This window comes from Onychostruthus taczanowskii, unplaced genomic scaffold, assembly GCF_017590055.1.
Source record: "Onychostruthus taczanowskii isolate IOZ18803 unplaced genomic scaffold, ASM1759005v1 scaffold142, whole genome shotgun sequence".
NCBI lineage: Eukaryota > Metazoa > Chordata > Aves > Passeriformes > Passeridae > Onychostruthus > Onychostruthus taczanowskii.
The window spans coordinates 710,111-733,088 of NW_024498597.1; the positions used below are offsets into that span (position 1 = coordinate 710,111).

General features: G+C 51.1%; 1 protein-coding gene across 6 annotated transcripts in view; it reads right to left on the reverse strand.

The window, feature by feature from the left end:
* Window positions 1-22,978, reverse strand: part of DLGAP4 (DLG associated protein 4) — a 61,612-nt gene that overhangs the window by 8,716 nt on the left and 29,918 nt on the right. The gene's annotated exons all lie outside the window — the stretch shown is intronic.

The following is a 22,978-nucleotide window of genomic DNA, read 5'->3' on the forward strand; positions in this document are numbered from 1 at the left end:
AAGAAGTCAAAAGGAATACCATGATGTGTGGAAATGTGGAAATGAAGAAGAGGGATAGAAAAGCCTCCCGAGAATGCTACAGGGTTTGGCAGGTGTAAGCCTCCACAGTAGGGAAATATTCTTTGGCTAAACCCTATGTTTTAGTGTCCTAGTACAGCCAAGTGTCTCAGCTCTTTGTCCCATCAGTTGACGAGTTTCAAAGTCTGGATCAGGGTGATGGTTTTTCCTATAAAAATGGAAAGAAGCCATAAAATTTGTTAGATGTTGATGGCAGGAACACACATTTGAAGCCCCTGGCAAGCCCAGCTGCTCCACGCCAGAAGACATTGTCTGGGTGCAACAGCCCAAGAGTGGTGCGGCTGCCACTCCGTGGCCCCAGATGCAAGTGGCAGTAAGGCTGGAGACGTGTGCCCAGCAGACACAGAACACACACATCCCACCTGCAGGGACAGACACGTGGCTGGCCACACGAAGCAGGACAGCAGCCACCGCCAACCTGCTCCTGTCTCTGGCTAGACAGGATGGAAGTCCACCAGTGAAAATACACGTAAAATACAAGTAAAATCCATGTGGATGCTGCAACAGCCATGTTTAGGCCCTCAGTCTGCCCAGGATATACAAGTCCCTGAGGCCACAGTCCCACTCCAGCTGCTGTGCATCCAGGACAGGTTGCATTGGGCAGGGCACAGCCAAACACACTGAGCAGCCACCTCCTACACACACCTGACCCCCTTTCCCCTCCCAACCCTGCACTCTCGGTCCTCCCCAAGCCACCAGACTCCCTTTCTTATCCTACCTCTGGTTCCTCCCAGTAAGTCCTGTGCAATCCCAAACTGCTTTTCCCCTGCACCCCATAATGCACCCCAGCCCTTGCCTTAGTCCCAGAGATCTGCAGTTACTCCCCACACCACACCTGCCTCACCATTTCCAGCGGAGCCAGAGCCAGTTCCGATCATCCCTGGGAGCCACATTCCCTGCGGGGCAACCAGAGCTGCCCCAGGAGCCTCACGGACAGTATGTGGACATGCCTGCACTTACACATCCCACTATTTACCATATTAAGACCTGAAGGTCCACTTCAAAGGAGGAACTAAAAGGGAGGAATTACAGAGGAGGCGATCTGTGTTTCCAGCAGTGTTTCTGTGCCCAGAGATGCTGAGCAGCACCAGAATGGTGCTGCTGGCAGAGGAGAAGTGAGAGGCTTGTGCAGGGCTGCCAACCCAGCTGCCTCCAGCCTGGATCTGCACAGGAGCTCAGAAAGCACCTAATGCATCCCAGTTCCTTCAAGCCACTACACCAAGTCCAGCACAAACTGAGCAGTATCCTGATGGCAGGACCCATCACCCTCTGCCTCACACGGGTGAGGGGTGATCACAGTCCCCCTGCCAGAGCTGCCTGATGTGGAGCATCCCTTCTAACAGCAATTCCATGGCCCAGTCTCATGGCCTGACTCACACAGCCCATCTCAATGGAGCAGTGTAGGAGCAGCCTGGCCAGAGCCATGGCAGAGGCACCCCGGGATCAGCTCTGCCTACACCCCAAAACAACAGGTTACCCCTGCTACCGAACCAGGGCTACAGCGGCCACTGGCCAGGGCAAGCCAGGGCCACCCCACCTGGCAGAGTTGTGAAAGCATGCCACATGTCCCTTCAGTTCAATCCCTCCACATGGCCCCTGTTCTTCTCCAGGGACAGTACCCAGGGTGCCCTGCTACCCACAGCCCCTGCGACACTGTCCTGCTTGGAGCTGGACTGGCCACAGCCCTTGGTGGCTCAGCTGGCATGGCCACCATGAGCCCAGTGGGCACTGCCAGGGCTGGGACTGGGGAAAGGACACTGATGACTATTTGACATAGAACAGCCTGGCCAGGCAGAACAAGGGGAGGGCACAGCAGCACAGAGCTTCTGGGGCAGATCAGTGGCATCCAGGGCCAGTAAGCCAGACCCAAAGTCATTGTCCACCTACCAACAGACAGCACAGATACTGTTTGTGCTGCTCTGCTAAAGGGGGAAACCACAGCATCCCCCTGGCACGTTCCTGGGATCCCTTGGCTGAGGGGCAGCACAGGCTTTGCTGGAAGGGTAAGACCCAGGACCAACAAAACACACCCCTGTTCATGTATCTGTGCTCAAAGGGTTCACTGCCTGAGCCACAAAAGGAAATCTAAGGCTCTAAGAAACATTGTAAGTGACAAACACAAAAGGATCAGGAGCTTTGATCAACTGGGGATGCATTAGTTAGTGCAACTGCAAATTAACTCCACTGAAGCCCTCTGCAAACATAAAACAGGACTTCTGACTGCCCAGCAATCTCAGAAACTACACCTTCTTAGAATGGGCTTCAAACACCAAAGTCAGAGCAAGCCCATCCAGAAGAGTCTGTCCTTGGCCCTCAGCACAACACTGAACTAAGGGTCAGTGCTTCCTGCATCTGCGGAGGAGACAAACCTTGAGGAAGACAAGAACATCCCAGTGTTTCCACAGGAGAAGCAGGCAGCATTCCCTCCTGGCTCTGAGGCCAATCCCACCTGTCAGGAGCGTTCCAGTTGCTGACTTACCCCTCCAAAGGGCTGCAGCTCAGCAGGCATGATCTGCTCTGGATTTGCTGAGGTCACAGCCTTTTACATTTTAAAATCAGCTTGTGCTGCAATGTATAACTACAATTCCTGTGGGCACTGGAGCAGGACCATCAGCTCAGTTTGCTTGGGAACATCATCCCTGCTCCAAAAAGGTGTGGAACAACAGCAGAACATGGAAGTCATGCTTAAGCTTCCAGTTTTGCAGCACTAGGCTCTTCCTGCTCACAGGATCTTCTAAGTCTTATTTCAGCAAGCAGTTGGAATTCACAGCATGCTGTGGATGATTGATTTTGGGGAGGAGGTTGTTTGTTTATAATCTTTCTCCTGTAATTATTTTTAGAAAGCAACATGTTTCCAAATTAGCACCTTGCACCTGCCCTCAGGGCTTGGGCAATGCCCACGGATGCAGCCCTGGCCAGGGGAGCTGTTTGCAGAGCCTTATACTGGAGGGTCCTCTGGACCCTCAAAACCAGCTGGGCATGCTGGGCTCCTCTTCCTCTCCTTCCAGAGGCATTTGCTTCTTGGAAGACTAAAAGTAGAGTCACAAGAGAATGTGAAATCCAGGCCCTGCTCCCCCCACCAGCCTGGTACCTGCTCAGTACCTGGCAGCACCACCAGGATCACAGCCAAGGTATTTGGGGTCAGATTTAAGCACCACAATTGCCCTCAAGTGTGTCTGGCCTCAAGTGCCATGTTCTGCTGCTATTGCTGATTCAATACAGCCTGGTGACATTTCCAATCCTTCCAGGAACTTCAAAGACCTCTCAAACCATCCTTATTTTTGTTAAATCGCCTCAAAGGCCCCAGCCAGTCAGCTGTGGAGGCAAACTCCCCTGCCCTCAAACACCAGGGCTGGCTGCTATCCCTGTCCTGCTCCATGCACACCCCGCTTTCCCCTCGGCAAGGGCTGGAGGAACGACCTCATTTCCTCACACAGAAAGCAGAACACTCTGAAATTCTCTCTCCTACAAGGCAAGCTCATTTGCCTTTTAAATAAAACAGCCATAGAATAATCTCGCAGCAAATGGCATCAGTGGCATTATCCCCTTGGAGATCCCAGCTGCAGGGCTTTGGGCTGGCCTTTGCCAGAGGGTGTCCTGGCTGGAAGGAGCTGCTTTGGGAGGCAGTTTCCAACAGCAAAGGGAACTGGAACAGCTGCATTCCAAGTGACCTGACCTCTGATTTTCATCAGCTTGAGGAACACTTCAAGGTTGGAGCTGTAATGAACTGTAGGATGTTTTCTTTGTAGAGAGTCAAGTGAAAATGAGCCCCAGTGACAATTCATACCAAAGACAACATGGACACATTCATTTTATGGTTCACAAGAATCACTTCAGAACTGATTTTATTCCTTCTGCACACTGAAGGTCAAGACACCTGCACCAGTTAGAGGCACTACTGAGAAGCCTACCCAAATTTTGTCAGTCAAGATGAAAATTATACAAGTCAGAAATCATAGAGGCTTGGGTTGGAGGGACCTTAAAGCTCATCTTTTTTCTACCCCTGCCATGGGCAGGGACACCTTCCACTATCCCAGGGTGCTCCAAGCCCTGTCCAGCCTGGCATTGGACACTTTCAGGGATGGAGCAGCCACAGCTTCTCTGAGCACCCTGTGCCAGGGCCTCACCACCCTCACAAGGATGTTTTTTTCCCTAATATCTAATCTAAATCTCACCTCTTTAAAACAATTTCTGCTTGTTCTATCACTACCTGCCCATGTGAAAAGTCACATGGCTCCCATACATTTCCATCTAGACATGATGGAAACGTGCCACCTCTTGCTCTGACAGAATGACTGTCTTTAGAGAGCTGGAGGAGATTTAAAGGAAGTTTTATAGTGATTAAACAAAACAACTCCCAGAAAACAGTCAAGTGACGGCATTTGATCAAACACACAGTTTGTGGAAATGCTATAAACACCTCCTACCTCAGTGCTTTCCCTTTCAGTAGCAGTGATCTTTGAAAAACTAAAAACCTCACCTTGATACTACAGCGAGTAAGAGACACACTCAAGTGGGCTGTGGGAGCCAGGGAAGCGCTGTGGGCTCTCCTGCCAGCCCTCACTCCCAGCTGCAGGGTGACCCCAACAGCAGCAGCATCCTGGCACAAGCAGCTCCCCAGAGCATGTGCCACCTCCGTGGTGGTGCCCATGGAGCCCTGAAGAGTGCCCAGTCCAGCAGAGCCCTTTAACTCTCAGATGATCCCGAGGAACACCATGAACACTTCACCAGCTGCTTCTGCTTGTCACAGAGCCCACACACAAGCCAGGCTGTGCTTGTGAGTCAGACGACAGAGAATGGGCAGAGAATTTCCCAGGAGCTCCTCCCAGGCAGCAGCACCAGGAAGAGCCCTTTCACCTGTTGTGACAGCCCTGCATAAACCCAGCCCAGACACCCAAATCACCCTGAGTACTTCTGGAGGAGGTCAGAGCAGAAATTCAACTCTCCCCACCCTCAACTTTCAGCCCCAGCACAGCCCAGGCAGAGCAGCAGTGCTTGGGCATGGCTGGAATGGCAGCTGGGACAAGGGGACCACTGCAGGCTGGTCACTTCTCCCACCATATAATCCTCTTGTTCCCAGCATAGAGAGCCAGGCCCTGGGCACTGCCATGGGACACCCTCACCTCACAGGGACTGCAGGCAGAGGCTGCAGGGGAACCCCAGCAGCGTCAGGAGCACAGCAGAGGGCAGGAGGGATGCAGCAGGGACAGAGGAGAGATGAGGGGCAGCAGGCTGGGGTCACACCCTGACTCTCCAAGGCAGGAGTGTCACTCCAACCACTGCAGCCGTTCCCACCAGCAGCTACAGAAGATGAGCAGCCCTCACTCAGAATGACACCCCAGACACTTTTTCTGACCCATGGGAAGGGACTATTTCCCCCTGAACAGCATCAATTCGCTGGTGAGAAAAGCACAGAGAGGGGAGATGCCCTTCCTGAGTAGCCCTGCTCCCACAGTCTCCTCTGGGAGCAGCCTCCACCCAGCCCCACGCTGCAGCTCCCCCTGGCACAGCTGGAACTGGGCTTGCACACTGCCTTTCAGCAGTCTGGCATTTTGTTACACAAAGAAATAACTTCTTAGCTGTAAGCAAATGCCCTCCTCCAAGCCAGAGAGGCAGTCCCAGCACCAACAGACCCGCGCCACCGGTCTTTGCTGCCCAGCTGGGAGACACCTCGGTGCGCTGCCGGAGCGAGCACACGCCACGGCTGGCAGAGGTTTGTCACCCCTGGCTCCTGGTCAGGTCCAGGCCACAGCACTCCTGCACACCCCCAAGGCCCTGCTGCAGGACAGTATTTTATCACCCATGTGTCCATCTGGTACTTGGTGTCAGGAAAAAAGGGACTGCCCTGCACTTGCCTGACTACTCCAAGTACAGCACGTTCCTGTGTATCACTGGAACGAAAAAACTGGGCACATCTGCAGAAAAAGGACCTCAAACTCAAGGGAGCACCTCTCAAATGTTGCAGCTAGAAGCAAATGCAGAAGCAGACTCTGAATTTCAGCTGTATGTTTGTAGACTAACAGTACAGCTCTCATCCAGATATGCACCACAAAATGCTCTGCACAACCATTTGTGCTCTCTGATCAGCTGTGACTGAGATGCCCTCAGTAAGAGCTGCAGCCCTGCTCACCTCAGAGCCACCACGCAGGGTGTCCAGGGATGCCTGGGGCAGCCACAGGGGCAATCAGGGTTGCATGAGCCCCAGCAGCCAGCTCCAATCACAGACCCAGTCCCTGTACTTTGGGAGGGAACATTTGACCAGAGAAGCAAAGGCTGAGGGCTGCAAACTCTTTACATGAGGGACTTCAGATTTTTCAGTGTTTAAGCATCATGGAGATGCTCCCAATTAAGAATTCCTGAGCACAGAAATGATAATAAACACTGATACACTGAGAACTATTACACTGAGAAGACAAGACAGGTTGCTTTTTTTTTTTTTTTTTAAAGCCACTTGTAGAAGGTCACCAATTTAAAAAAGGCATGAAGCAACAGAAGACATCCCCACAAGAATGCTGGGGGTTAAAAATAGGGTACCTCACACTGCTGGCTCCTGACAGATCTGGCCATCCCTTCTTTCAGCACAGCCTGCTGCAGAGTCAGCAGGGACACAGCAGATGCTGCAGGGGACGCCAGCCACAGGCACTCCCCCAGCCAGCTGCAGCAGCTGACACTGGGGCTGCTGCGTGTGCTGCAGGAGACACTGGGATTTCTCCGCACCCTCCCCAAAGCGATTGTCAGGGGATTTTAAGCGAGTTCAAGCCATGGTGAGCAGCTCCACCCTGCTCCAGCCACACATCCAGCAAGTGTCCCTTCTGTCCTGGGGGCTCAGACAAGTCTCCAACCCAGCCAGCAAAGGACAGCAGCCCAAAGGAGCATTCCCTGCCTCTCCCTGCCCTGGGGGTTACTTCATCAACAACCACCAAGACCCTCAAGCCCAACCATTCTGCCTCAAGAAGTCACCAGCTGGGAGGAGAAAAGCCATGAGCCCAGTCCCAGGAGGAGCAGAACTGCATCTCTGGGTGGGGGTGCCTGATCCCCAGGGATGGGGTGCCTTGCCAGCTCAGTGCCCATTTATTGCTGGCACACACTTCCTCCACGGAGGGGCTGGGCTGAAGGGATGCTCCATCAGTTCAGCGCTCCTCTGCTCTGTGCTGAGCCTCAGGATGTGCTGATCCCCTCAAAAACCCTCACTACCGAGGGCTGAGGGGTTTCACACCGAAGAGGTGAAGCAGCACAGACAGTGGGAGCCCTGGCATCTCTGATCGACACCACACTCCTGCTGTGCACCCAGCCCAGGACCCTGCACCAGCAGTCAGCACCTGCACTGTCCTGCCAGCTGGGCACAAGAGAGTCACCAGTGACTCCTCCAGCTGCCAGATCCTGCCTGGCTCCTCCAGCACAGCCAGGGCTGCCAGAGGAGCTGAGAGCCCACCCAGGCAGGCCTGGAGCTCAGTCCTGGTGGCCAGGCACAGCCCTCCCTCCCCCAGGCAGACGCCTGCACACGGGCACCCTGCAGCACAGCACGGAGCAGAGGCCATGGGGACAGAGCCACTGGAATTCTGATCTCATGGCAGGTTTGGTAGTAGAAAGCTCTGAGCAACAGGAGCCCAGCTGGTCTTTAAGGCCACAGCATTCCTCCCTGCTGGCCTTTGTGCAGAGGATGCAGAAATGGGGTCCCACAGTACTAAAGAGCCACCAAGTTGTGAGACCCAGGACTTGCTGCATCACCCAGCAGCCTGTTTGCTACAGACTCCTCCTCCTCCTCATTCACAGCTCCAGAGGGCTCTGACCCTGGCCTGAGCCCTGGCAGCACAGGGGAGGGAGCAGGTCCCTGGCTGCAGCAGTGATGGGATGCCAGGATGAAGGGGTTGGAACCCTTCTGTGCACACACTGGAACATGGGACTAGGGGACATGGAGAACCCACACTGCTGCTTTTCCTGCCTCTGCAGAAGGCAAGAAAGCCCTGCAGACACCCTGCCTACACATCTGCACAGAGCAGCCTCAGTAGTCCTCTTCAGCAGGCCAACAGGAAGGGGCTCAGCTTTGAACCATCCATGCCACAGAGCATTTCTAGACAGAGCAGGCACTTCCATAAGCTCCTGGCATTGGAACAGGTCAATGGACCTTCCTGGAGCCAGTGGCAGGTAGGAGAATGCAGGACTGGACAGACTGGAGCACACAGAACCTCACAGCCCAGCAGCTCAGCACCCACCACTCCCAGGAGATACCAGGACCACTTCAGAACCACATGGATCACAGCTTAGTGACCACGTATCAGCCAAAAGCTCCTCAGACAGTGAGACAAGCTGTGCTGAAAGGTGCTGCCATAACAAGAGCAGCAATCCTTTCTGCTGATGCACTGAAGCATCATCCACTTCATCTGCCTGCTGCAGGGTCCTGTGCCTGCAGCATCTCATCCAGATAGGGCAAATAAAGTTCAGCAGCAGCACAAGGAAGTGTCCACTGGACTTGACCACACACACAGGTGGTTAGTGCAGCAGCACAACCACAGAGTGCCCAGGGCAGCTCTAACAGCATCAGCCAGCAGGTCAGAGACAAGAGGGACCTGTTAGCACAACAGGAGAGGGAAAACACAACTGAAGATATGTAGAGATTTAATTCCAGAGAGCATTTCTCAGGAGTGGCACTTATTGCAGGCAGGCTCCGTCCCTCCTTGCTTTTAAACACTCATTGTGGCAGTCCCAAAATGTCAGTTCTGTCACTGTGGGACTGCAGGGTCTGTTCTGCCAACTGCACTCTGCAGCTTTGTGCCTGGGCTGGTTTGGGCTCTACAGCCCTGAGTGTCTCTAGGAGAGAGGCATGGGACATGCCAGACCATGGATACCAGGCAGAGAGGGGAAGGGAACTGGGCACCACACAATTCCTGTCCCACAGCAGTGACCAGTCCCTGTGTCCCTCTCCCTGTTTAATGCTGCCCTTTCTGCAAGGTTTGCTCAGGGTTATCCAGCAGAGACATGGAATTAGGGCATAAACATGAACCAGACAGGAATTAGCCAGTGCCACCAGGTCACAGGCTGCTCTCCTATCCCTCCTCCACATGGGATGGTTTCCAGCTGCTCTGCAAAGCAGCAAACTGCAGGGAGGAGGGGATGCTTTGGGAGGAGACATGTAAGGAATGATGGCAAATCCTCCACGCACCCAGTACCGCAGCCACTCCTAAGTGCACTGAGGGTATTAGCATTAATCATCCAAGTTTAGTGTAATTAGGGAGGTCTTGTTAGTTTTTCTCCAAGCTAGCAGTTTCTAGAATCTCCTGCAGAAGTAAGTTCCACCAGCTAATGATGCACTGCATGAAATATCCTCTCCCTTCACCATCGCTTCACTTCATGCACTGCCACATCACTTGGAAGATGGCATATGTGGATGCTTTTAACTCACTTCCCTGCCACTGCAGAAATCCAGGGAATCTCAACACACCTCCTCAAAGTCACAGCCAGTCAAAATCCATATGGCCAGAAATGGCTGGAAACCATGGCAAACCGAATCTCTTCTTATCTGTGTCAGAGCTCAGCAGTGAAAACAAGCTATTTTAGGTTATGCTGATTGCTGAAGCCCCAAATCCAGTCACTCCCAAGCATCTGCTCACGTGTCACAGGAGACATCTCAAGCTCTCCATGCACAGGCAGCGAGATGCACCCTGAGCACAACAGTAAGTGCAATATCCCAAGTGCTGCCATCTCAGAAAGGTGTGCCAGTCCAGCATGGCAAGACAGCACTGTGACTGCCCACACGCCTCCTCTCAGTCCAGGGACCTCCCCCAGCCCACCAGGAACCACTTTGCCCAGGACTTTTGAACAGCTCCAGGAACAGGAGCTGCTCCCCTACAGCAGCATCACCCCCAAAGCTTTGGGACAACCAAGCCCACAGCAGGGTCCACGGAAGGTTTTGCAAACACTACCCAGCTGCTGAGGCATTATTGCCACATTCCCACTTATGGACAGTCCTGGAAGCAGGGTGGAGGGGTGACCATCATTTTAAGTGTGCCACTAAACACTGTTCACAGAAGAGCTGGCCAAGAGGGTGCTGAAAACACTGATGGCAGCCAGCAGCTTGTCAGCACACAGCGTGATAACAGGAACAGGCCTGTGCTGATGGCAGCAATCACTGAGCTCCCCAGCACACATGGGGCTCCCAGGGCATTGCTGCATCCCCGAGAACACAAGCAACCAACAATTCTGCAGCCCACCTAAAATTCTGAGAAATTGCCATCATCACTGCCATCACTTACCCCTCAAGGTAAGAACTAATTTATCCATCACTTTGTTCAGCATCAGGATTTTTATCACAGTTTTCAGTTACTCTATCCCAAATTCTACCTGATGCAGGAAATCTGCTACTCTCCCTTGCTCATGGGAAGATATTCCACTGTTTTAGGCAAGGACAAGCATTTAGTGATGCCACCAGGAGCAGCAGAGGTGCTTTTCCCAGGACATTATGAAAAACCCTCCCCACACCCAGATGACGAGGGATTCTTTGCAAGCTGAAAACAAACCCCACCCTGTAGCCACAGGGCCAGGGAAAGCACTCATGTCAGCAGCTGAGAGACAGCACTGAACAGCCTCTGCACCTGGGAGATGGGATGTCATCAGGCTGGACCCATGTCACAGTGAAAAAATTCCAGCCTTTAGTCAACACTGTTTCCACCTGGACAGTGGCTGTCAGGCAGCCAGCAGCCAAGATTTACATCTTCAAAGCTACAATCATCAAGAGGTTTTAATAGCCAGATTCAGTTGAAGCTATTTCCTCCCTTAAGTATATACAAACCAAGATGTGGCAACATTATGCTAATACTGAAGAATCAAAGTCAAAATTGCTGGGAAACTTCTGTTGGCTGAGGCACAGGACAAGCTTTGCATGTTAGAGAAAGCTGTTCCATATTCTATTTCATTGTTTAACATGGCATTATCCATAAGATTAAAAAAAAAAATCACATGAACAAACACAGAAAAGACTGTAGCAGGTTGCTCCCTCTCCATTAGCATTAAATTTGACAGTGGTTCAGCTGTTCCAGCACAGTCTGGTCTGATCTGGAGAGGAAGCGATGTCCTCAGACTCAGAGCAGGCAATTAAGCAAATATTTCAACCTTTTATTCCCTTTGGGTAGGGTGCTAGGAAGCTTTGGAAAGCTGTGCTCATTGCTTGGATTGCCCAGGGCTCCCACCTGAACTAACCATGGAGCCTGCAGAGCACAGAGCTGTCCTCCCTGCTGACAGAGGCACACAGAGGAGCACAGCCATGTGTCCCCAGTGCCACTGCTCACACTGCTCTCTCAGAGGCCAAGAGTTCCCAGCTCTGAGTACCTAAGAATTTCAAGTATCACAAGCAGTCCCTGAATAATGGATACCCCAAGGCAGGAGGGATCCAGAGCAAACCCAGCCCTTTCTGGAATACCTCATTTCAGGAACTGAGCAGGCATTGACAAGAGAGCCATTGTGCAACTCCAGCTCTGAAGTCAGAGAGCACAACAGACCCCAGGCATGCATGCAGAGCCTTCTCCTGGGGCTCCAGTATCTGTGACCTACAAAGCTTCCAGCCACCACCAAGTCTTCATCTTACAGCTTGCTCTGCTTTTCCTGCAGGCTTCAAAACACCACATTCCTGGTTCACAGGCCTGAAGAGTCCCCATAAGCTTTCAAGTTCAGAGCCCAGACCACCACTTAGCCACAAGTATGGGTAGCAGGTCTGGATTCAGGGGTGCAGGACCTGTTTGCCCACACCCAGCCCCTCCAGCCTGCAGAACCTGCCATGAAGGTACGCCGAGGATCTGAGACTTAGGAAAGGGACACAAGGGAGAGGCCAGAGCACAGCTCTGTTCACCCAGTCAGTGAACAGACTCAGTTCTAGGCCACAGAGCTGAAGGCACTGGCTTAGTCATGCTATTCCCATGGCACCAGGACCTAGTCCCTTCTGTCCCGCTGTCTGGAATTCAGGATGTGACAATGACTCCCTGGCCTTCCAAGGAGGGTTATCAGTAAAGCCCAGCCTCCAGCAACAGCATTAAACGTCACCAGAGCACTCCCTGCTGCTTTCAGGAACCTGCTCACTGTGGAACAGACCATTCTCCTGCCTTGGCAGTTATGTGCCAAAAGCCTTCTTGGCTTCATTTCCCACCCTGCTTATATTTATTCCTGTTTCCAAATGAGTGATCTCCTCTCCCTCCACTCCTTTCAACTTAGCAGTTGTGTAACTCCAGCCACAAAATAAAAACCATCCACACCAAATTCAGAAATCTCAGGGTGTTCTGCAGGATATTCCAAAAAGCTTCCTCCCAGGACTTCACCTGTAAACACCAAGTACCAAACAGTGGGTGAAGAGAAGCATTTTGGCTTTTCCTGATCAGTGGCTCGGCACTGGATGGTAGAGGGTGAATGTCAGGATAGGGAACAGGTGACAAGTGATTTAGAGTGGCTTAAGAAAGGTGATGAAAATGATGCAGGCAGACTGTTTTGAAGGTGCTCCTGAAAGAGACAGTTACCCAGAGGAGTCTTTGCAAGAAGTCACTCCTTGCTCAAGCACAGCAACGGGACCTTCCCACGAAACAGTGCTCAACTGGTCTCCCAGAGCCTGAAGGGCCTCCAGAGCTTGCTGACAACACACCAGCCCAGCTATTCCATAGTCCAAGGAGCTCTAAACAGATCAAGAGCAGCCTTGAAGGAAGCCTATCCACAATGCTCCCTCTTGCTGCACACCTCAGCTCTCCTTCCCAGCACGTTCTAGGTGTTCTCAGGCACCTGCACCAACGGCAGGCACCACAAGGAGCACTGGGGGGGGTCTCAGGAATGCAAACCCCTGCTCCAAACAAGCACCTCTGCCAGTTCTGAAGTGACCTAACCAGGAAGCACAGTGGAGCCACAGCAAAAATGGGGGATCTGCTGGACTCAGTCTAACAGAAAACATCAGTCCAAGTGACATTCCAGATAGGAATTTATGGGGCTTTGGTTACAGGTCTTCAGAGCTGCAACCCTGCCCAAGGGCTGTGTGCCAGCCTTTGAGGCACATCAGCAGGCTGGTGATGTTCTAACCATATCCATGCCCATCCCTTCCCTTGCTCCCAGCCCAAGTCCAAGGCAGCTCCAGCTCCAAAGCACACAGGGCAAGTTCTTCCTGCAAGGACAGATGGAGGGAACAAATCAAACTGCTCCTTGCAGACACCTCCTCACCCAACCAAGGGCAAAATGGTTTTGGAAAGAACCAGCTCAAGATTTCTAAAACCTGACTATCAAGAACTAACACACCAAGGAAATGGTGCCATCAGTTCTCCAGGAAAAATCCCATCTCTACACTTCTCTGAAAATCCCAGATAAACTGCAAAGATTGCCCAAGGCTGGAGTTATTCCTCCACTTGGCCATCTCCCCACACTTGGCCTGGGAACAGTTTTAGACTTGGAATGCATTACTGCATTCAAGCAGCCACTCCTTGTCATGCCAGTTGTCCAACCCCCAGACCAGCTGGAGGATGAAATTCCTAGGAACAGTAAAATGCCAATCTTTGGATGCAAGGCTTTCCAGGGCAGCCACCAGCTCGGCCTCTGCTGTGCTCAGCTCCAAGGCACTCCTGAGAAAGCTCCTGTGGCCTCCCAGGACAGACTGACTGTGTCAGCTACTTGGGGTGAGTCCAGCAAGTGCTTTCACCTGAAGTGGCCTTGTGAAATAAGAGCCACCAGCCAAAAATAACCCAACAGTGAGCAGCAAGACAGCCCCAGAGCAGCACTGAGCTTGTGGGATACGAGGGTGGCATCGAGGAGCAGGTCTCCAACCGTCTGCTCAAGGCGTTTGTTTGCCAGAAGGAATCTTCCATCAGACTGTGGCAAAATACACCAGAACACAGCGCCACCATGGGGACACGTGGCCGGGAAGGACAGAAGGACACTGCTCTGCCCTCGTCACTGCAGGGGGAAGCACAGAGCATATCCAGGCACGGACCCTCAGCACATCCAGTGGTCCCAGTGTCACCTGTACAGGGACTGTGCACTTGGGGTCACTTCTAATGTCTGGGACACCACATTGGGACACAAACCCGCCCAATCCCTGCTGCTACATTTTCCTGGAAAGCACTTTCATGGAAACATTGGGGTTGTTTATGTAGCAGAGGCCCAGTTTCAGAGGAAGAGCTGCCCAGCCAAGTTTCTTGGATCTGGGCCATGTCAGAAGCCTCAAGACAGACACAGCAGATACTGACTGAAGATGAAGGTCAGTGGAACAGGATGACTCCACCAGACAACTCCTCTGTAGGACTCTGGCAGCCAGGCAGGACCAACACCGTGAACTTGCTGTCAGCAAGAGACTGATCCAGCAGGGAGAAGTCCAGCCCAGTGCTGGAAAGAGAGAGGGCTTAAACTCTCATTGCAGCCCAGGTTACTGGAGACCTGGAGGTCACACTGCAGGAATAACTGTCCTCCTCAATACACCTAAAAAAGTCTGCTCTCAGCTCTGTCACTATGTGATAGCAAGTGAAAAAAAGTCCTTTATCCAACATCCTTTCCAAGGCCAAAACCAGCCACAAATGCTTTTGAAGATAAATTAATGGTAAAATGCAGGAGGCAAAGAGGTGGGACATCAGTGAATAAGAGCATTCATTTTCACATCTGACTTCTCTTGTTTCCAATAGCACAGAGCTGGTGAAGAGCTGGCAGATTTTGGACCCCAGTCTGAGGGGGCTGGTGCACCCCAGCAACGTGTGGGGCCCAAAGCCCTGCTGCCCAGCAGCCACTGCCCCACGGGGCCCCCACACTGCTGCTGGGTGGGGTTCCACCTGCTCCAGGAGCATCCCAAACCCACTGGAGGTGCCAGCTGCTCTGGGATTAGCCTCTTGTGGCCTTTCAGGGAGGCAGAGCAGCGTTGCCAGCCCTTCCCACAGTGGGCATTCTCCAGATGCTATGGCTGGTGCCCCCAGCAGCACCATCACACCAATGAATGCTGCTCTCAGGGGTGTTTCTATTCCTGTCCCAGACATGCAGCAGACACAGGATGCCTATGAGATGACAGCAGACAAGCTTCATACCTACAAGCCCAAGGCTCGAGATGGGGAAGACAGTTTTGCATTAAAGAAGCCATAGGAAAAAAACAACCAACAACTCCCTTTTAGCAAGAGATTCAGTTCTAGTCTTCAGCACACAGCCCAGCTGAGGAAACAGAACAGCAACCCACTGTTTTGGATACTGCTTTGTAAACAGATGCGTGGCCAGTTATCTAATTGTGGGAACATGGATGTGAGTAGGCTTGGAGGGAGCAGCAGAGCACTTGCAGGGTTATTTCACTGCAAGCTCACAGCAGTTTGCATCATCTCCATCAGGAAATTTCCATGGACTGCAATGTCAGCAGCTTTGCGGCAACACGCCTGGGAGAATCCGTGAGGTGCCACCTCCCTTGGGTACCACAGGACTGTCCCCTGCTACTCTGGCCACTTGCAGACACAACTGAGGAGACAGTTACAGGAGGTATTTCCTCAGCTAATTGCTAATTACATTAATTGACAAGACATCTGACTCAGCTGCTCTAGAGCCTGGTGGAAGCCGGGCCTCCTTCTCCCTGTAGCAGGAATGCCTTATCCGTGGGGAGAGGGTGTAACAGCAGTGAGTCACCTCAGCCACATCAGGCCACCAACTGGTGCCAGCGCAGCGTCCTGGCTGCAGGAGGATGTGTCTGCCCTGGCAGCTCCCAGCAGGCAGGCAGCGCTGGCAGGGCTCCAGCACCAACACAGGTGTTCTGCACAAGGTAACACAGCCAGCATTCCTGTGATGGCATCCATGGACAGAGGACCGCAGTCAGAACTGCTGAGCTCAAAGGAAAAGTGGGAAGAGTAGCCCAGGATTAGGGTGGCAGAATACAGAACATAAAACTGTGCTAGCACTCTGCACTGCCACACCAGCGTCACAGCCACGGGGACAGCAGCAGAGCCAGGGTCCTTTCCCTCCCAGCTGCACCTGGCTCCCCTCAGTGCTGAGCAGCCACTGCCCATGCCCAGGTGCCAGATGGACACACAGCCCCTCCCCACTGCGGGGCCATGGGGGGCTCAGGTCTGAGCTCTGTTAACATTCCACTCATGAAGGACAGAAGATCCAGGTAACTCTTGCTTTCTCTAGGTCTGGAACCCAACCAAGCATGCTCCAATTTACAATACAAATACAAAATACAAATACGATACAAATACAAAATACAAATACAAAAATCAGTACTGCGTTAGGTTAAGTACCAGCTATCCTGAAAGCCAGGATGACATCCCAAATCCAGCACACCCTCTCAGGCTGCTGTCTGGCACAGGACACGTGCCTGGCACAACAGTGTCTCCCCCAGGACTGTTCAGTTGGAGTGTTTCAGAAGTGCTCCCTGTTCAGAACTCAGGGACAGAGTTCAATGCTATGGCAGTGCTGAAGGAAACATCTCGATACAACTCTGCTGGGAGTTTTGGCTAAGCTGGTAAATTTCCCACAGGAGCACCAGTGCACGGCAGCTCTGCAGGCACAGATATGCACACAGCATTTCAGGGAGTGGTCAAGAATGGAATGGGAGGCTGAGTACCCCCTTCTAAACTAAAAGCACTCTGAGATTTGTATGGACTTCAGTCTGAGCCTTCTCTTTGCTCACTTCTGCCGTGATTTTGTAGCACAAACGTGATTTGGGGGAAATTTCAACAGGGTATGAATGCACATGATCGCTGGAAGCCTTGCCTCCGCAGGCTGCCTTTTCTTCCTTCAGTTCCATCCCAGGACACCTGTGTCCCACCTCCTCGATACATGCAGCACTCTGAACAGAGGAAGGCACAACAGCACTTCCTAAAGCTACAGAGGGGTTCCCCTGAGCAAATGACCCTGCACTTCCTTATCCAGGTTGTTATCAGAGGAATAATGCTCTCAGGAATCTAAGCAGAGAACAGCTTTATGGTTTAATTCAGCAGCCCCTGCCAGAATGAGCCACTGTGCTTTAGGCTTTGGTTCTTGCACACCAGATGCCAGGAGTTTCAAAACCCTCAAGTTATTTGGCATTTAGATTTCCCCATACACTGCATATTCTCTGTAAGGGTCAGAACAATCCTTAGTTACTGTTAGGTGTATGAGCCATAAAGTGCAAAGAGCAATGCCAAGGAACAATAATTGCTTCTGCAGTGTGAGAGCTCTCAGTCTGGCTGTGGCAGGTTTCAGTCAGACTTTGTCCTGCCATGTCCCACTGGCATCCCCCTGGATGAGGGATGTTGACCTGCTGGCTCCCTGAAGGTACCAGGGAACAAGAAGACAAACTGAGCAAACAAAAAGACTCAACCTGGAACTCTGGAGAGAGAGCACACCTCAGTAATTCCCAAACCACTACTAATTGTAGGTTTCCCTCCATTAAGATGACCCATCCCTGCTCCCCTTCCAGCCAGTAAGTACTGTGAGGATCTCTGTGCAGCCCACCAAGGGAGCAACGTGCACCTGCTGCCCCTCAAGACCAAACAACCACAACACCAGCACACACCATAAAGCATCTGCACTCTGAGGAGCAGGTGCAGAGCTGGAATCACACCCCTTGAAGAGTCATTTCCCATGTGAGAACATGGGCCCAGATTTTCATGCTTTGGTGCCTAAAAGGATACCAGGAAGCATTTCAGAGGTGTTAAGCACTGTGCTTTATCAATACTAGAAAAATCAGACCTCCCAATCAGAAACTCCTTACTACGGAAATTCACCTGCTTGTCTTATCAGTCAGAGCTCACCACAAAGCCAGCTAAGAAGTTTATTCATAAATCTCATCTGCAAGAGGAAAAAGGAGTTCTACCTTCAGTTTTTAGTTACTGGAACATGCAGAAACTGCGCAGAGACCAGAGTTCCCATATGCACAAGTTGCACTGCAGAACATGCAGAGTTCCCCCTTCAGCAGCTCTCTGCTGGACTATTTCCTTCCTACAATTCTGACTGTAGCTACTTGAAAACCCCTACTCTGACCTTCCCCACTTAGAGATGGAGGAAAACAGCAACTACGAGTTCAGAACTGCAGTCAGTGCTTCCCAGCAAGAGAATTCCACTGGCAGCCTTCCAAGCCTGTGCACTGGACCTCGATGTGTTACACAAGGCCAGCTCCAAATCTAGGCAGCCATAAGTACCATGGTCCAAGAGCAGGGCCAGGTCTGGCAGGAATCAGCTGTGGTACAGATGGATGGCTCAGAGAACCTCAGCACAGGAGGCCAATTGAACAGCAGCCACCACTCCTTCAAACAAAGAAATCTGCTGGTAACCTGAAGCCAAGAGCACAGAGAGAATGTGCAGAACAGCTGTGCTCAGGTGTGCCCACAGTGCAGCACAGCACACACAGGTGTTCTCAAACCAGCACAGACCAGCCTCCTCCTGAATACATTTCCTCTCCAGGAAAACCTCAAAGGACTTGGAAAACCTGGGCACAGGGTAAGCATAGGTTACAGCTTCTGAAGTTTACTCAGAATCTCAAAGATCTGGCTGAAAGGAACCTTAAAGGTCATCCAGTCCCACTCCCCTGCCACAGGCAGGGACACCTTCCACCAGCCCAGGCTGCCCTGTCTCTGTGGCCAGGTGTGCAGGCTTCCCAGTTTACCAGCCATTCCCGAGTTTCTGGCAATCCTGCCAAGAGGATTAAGCACCAGTCAGCCCAAAAAGAGTTAAACTGTCAGCTCAGCTTTCAGCACCAGGAACACAGAGGTGTCTGACAGTGCTGCCAGCTGTGCTTCCCTCCAAGCTCCAAAGTTTCTCACAGTGTTGCACAACACACAGCGCAGCAAGTCTGCCTAAAATATGGAAATATTACTGACACACAAGTGATTCACAGCCTGAAGTTTGTCATGGGCTGGACAAGGATATCTTTAAGACTGAAAAGCAACCAAGAGCCACCCTTGCCCACTCTGGGCTCACCCCACATTAGTACACAGAGTTCAATGAGTATAAAGAGCTCAGGCACAGGTACCTTGGCTCACTGAGCTATCTTCCCTCTGCTGAGGGCATAGAGAAGCACAGAGAATGCAAAGAGCAAACACATTTTTCTCCAAAGCAGCAGGAAGGACTTTCTTTTACCACTCACTGACCAGTTACCAAGAGGCAAAAAAGACACCAAGGGAAAAATCCTGCTCTATGTGGCAGCTTGCCCAGATGGGAACCTGAGGCTTCCACACATTCAGTAACTTCACTTTTCTACTCATCTGCCAGCTCTGCAGCCTCTCCTTCAGCTTGCTTTGAGCACAAATCCATATTTGTTAACCTCCATCTCTGGGTGATGCTTGCAGGAGCCATCACCTGTATATGAGTACACACGGCCATGGCTGCAACAGGATCAGGCAGTTCTGGTTACAGCCTTTATCAGAGATCACACACAACAATTTGATGCCTGCTGCAAGCCAGGACCTGGAGACAAGCAATCTCTTGACTGGCAATCTGAACAAGCACTCGGTGTCACAACCCTGAACCAGCTCCTGCTACAAGAATGAAGGAAACTTCAGTGTTGGGAAGATGCCCAGAGAGACTTGTAGCAATTTTCACTACTTTATCTTTCAGGCAAGAACACCATTTCCCTTTATCTTGCATATTTTTGCAGTTACTCTCTAAACATTGTCAATGTCCACTCACTCTTCCCTTTTAAGTCTGGACATTGTTTACCACCCTGTAGGTGACCCTCTTCTACAAAGACATATTTTAAAAGTTGTTTGAATACAGGTCTGAAGTTCAGAGAACTCAGCAGAACACCACATTAATTTGCAGAATATTAGGTTTTATGATTCTGTTCCCATCCTCAAGCACTCAGCCTGTCTTGGTTGGCATCTCATTTTCAGAGGTCAACTGAGCTCACTGGAGGGGTTTGAGGAACCTGCAGGTCCTGTGGGAAGGGGTTTGGCACAGGGGAAAGGACATCACCCAATGCATTTGCAAGGGTAAAACACTTGCACTGCAGCCCAGGGGGGTCTGTGCAGCCCTGCAAGGAAAAGCAGATAACAGCTAATCCTCTAGGGCTCAAATTTAGGGGATAAGGAACTCTACACAGTCCTATTCTGAGAGAACAAAAAATTTCACAGAGACTTGCTCATGTAATTAAGGAATTTGATGAGGTTAACTGTTTAGACAAGTCCATGAGTAAGGACAGAAGCAACCTACTCTTCCAGGAAGCAAGCGACTCATAGCCTTTCATGGAAGCCTCCAAATACTTGGGAAGTAGTTGTTTTGCTGTATTAAGGGAAAGTTCATCACCCTTCCTCATGGATGTAGCTCTCTACATACACTGAAATTGGAAAACGTGCTACAATACAGCTAAACCTACAAACCATGCACAGTTTGTAGATGAGGTTACTCCTTTCCTGAACAGCCTCTGTCTGCCCAATGCAGCCACAAACAGCATCAATCCCAGACCTTCATGCAGTTATTTTCTCCTCTAGAGTAACCTGAGTGCTGGAAGTCAGAGTCAAGTAGCCTTGGAATGGCCTTACAGCCACCAGGACAGATGTGACCAGTGTCAGGAGAGAATGAAAACATCTCTTACCCTCTGTTTTTTTTAAGCAATGCTGGTTAAAAAGCAGATTTTAGTATCTTTAGCCAGACAGGAGCTACTTTAAAAACAGCAGCACTATAAATTAACATGATTCAAATGCAACTGGCCTTTCTGTCATTTTGCCCCTAACAGGATGCATATCAAATATTTAAAGGGAAGAGACAAGGTGAAAAAAACCTTTGTCTTCATGCTAAGAGCTGTTGTAGCCCTTCATCCTGAATACCCAGCAACCCAAAAGAAAAATTTGGAAAAAAAAAAAAAAAGATGAGTCTGTCAGCAGAATTGCTGGAAAACAGTTCTGATCTTTTTAGGAAAACAGCCAAAAATTTCTCACACTGAAAAAGTCAACTTGTTTGAGCTTCAACATTATAGGAAGTTTTGTCCTTTTTGCCTGAATACAAGGCTGCTTAAAGCAAGCAAAGCTCAAGGGAGCTGATACACTTGCCAAGGAAGCATCAACCCTGAGAGATGACAACCCGGAGCAGCTCCAGCCAAACTGTGCAGGTGCCATGCACAGGTCCCTGCTGAGCAGTGGGACCAGCACACAGCACCCCAATCTCACCCAGACACACCCCACAAACGGGGGAAATCTGCTCATCCATCCCCCAATATCAAACATTACAAACACAACTGTTACAGGCAACAAGCTTCTGTGATGGGTATGACAAAGCCCTCTATCAAAACCAAGAAATAACTGGAAAGCATCAGCTCCCTGCTTGCCAGGCCAGGCACTGACACCACCCTGCCTCCCATTAATCAGGAGGAAGTTAGTTAATATTTGAGTAGGCTATTACAGCTCAAGGCAGAGGATCGAGTACACTGTGCCATGCTCTCAACTAGACTCCTTACAAAACAATAAAAACAAGATAAAGCTGAAGACAAATGCACAGCAAAGACTGTACAGGGCAGAATACATCCTCACAGTGTTTTGGTGACAAATCATGGTATTTCAGGAAACAGGAAGTTCCCATGGTTTTGGCAGAGTAGAATTAAGCCACAGTAGAAATAAGCCCAGTTCTCTGCTAAATCCTTGCCTCTGCTGAGCTCACACAGACAGTGCTGGTTCTCCTGGTCTCATAACCCAGCTCACCCCACTGGGTGCTTTCCACAGAGGAGACAGCTGTCTCAGGAGTGCTGGAAAGGCAGGAAGCCCCCAAAAAAGCTCTTCCAAGTCCCATCCTGGTGCAACACCAGCTTTTCTGACTGATGTCAGAGCTGACACAGCTCGGTGTACCTGTCCCCCAGCCCAGCACCACTATGCCCAGGATGTGACCCAGTGGGTGCCTGGGTTTTTAGCACCACAAGCATTTGTCAACAGGGCCCACAGCAACTGCTGGACATCTGGGGCTTCCTGGCATTAATTTAAGTGAGCTCAATGACACACGAGGAAATGGAGACAGTTTTGAGAAGGGGGGTATATGAGATCTTTTCTGCCACCACCACTCTGGTAACAGCCTTAAAATCACAGCTGTAATTCAGGCTCATTTCAAAGCTCCATATCTTCCCTGAAGCCTATTGAGCTGTTCTGCTTTCTGCTCCAGCTATTGATTACTGGGGTGGATGGGGTGAGGGGGAACATGAGCTACTGCCTCCCAGCCACTTTTCAGTGATGCCACATCTCATGACATCACGACTGTCTCCATGGTGACACAGCAACACAACTGAATTGAAACAGGAGGAGGCCAATTAGAACAAGAAAGCTCTTTTGTGGCTGGAACCATAGTAATTAGCAGAAATACGAGAAGCTGTTATAAAAAAGACAGGGTTGTAACAACAAAAAGCTTGCTTTTAGCTTGCTAGGTGAGCCCCAAACCATTTCTATATGTAAAATCCCTTCTAGACCAGCAAACCCACGACAGCACTAGCTGCATTCCCAGGCCACAGAATGCTGAGCACAGCCTGGATCCAAGAGATCGCTTTTCATCTCCCCTCGTGTTGAGTTTTCCTCTCCACTGGAGCCTGCTCGCACGCTCAGGAGGCTGCTCAGCTCTTGAGCTCGAGCAGAGCACCCAAGCTGAGGTGCCTTTCAGCCTCCACAATTAGCACACACGTGTGCGGGGGCACATACAAAAGAATCCAACCCCAGGCCGCCAATGCACAGTGACTCACACCAGCTAAGGCTCCACCCTCAGGGATGAAGCACACCCGGGGTTAGGAACGGATGACATGGACAAGATCTGGACCCTCTGAATATCTATTCTGATTTGTTTTCAACCTCCAGCTGAGAGACACACAGGAGCCATCTCAGCCAGAGCCAGTAGCACCGTGACAGTGCCAAGTGCGACTCCAGCTGATCTGCACTTCCCATCCTATGGTGCAGGTTGATCAGGAAGCGTTTGCTGCAGTCCCACAGATGAGACAGCTGCTCCATTGCTCCAGAGAGGTCAGAAGCAACACACAGCT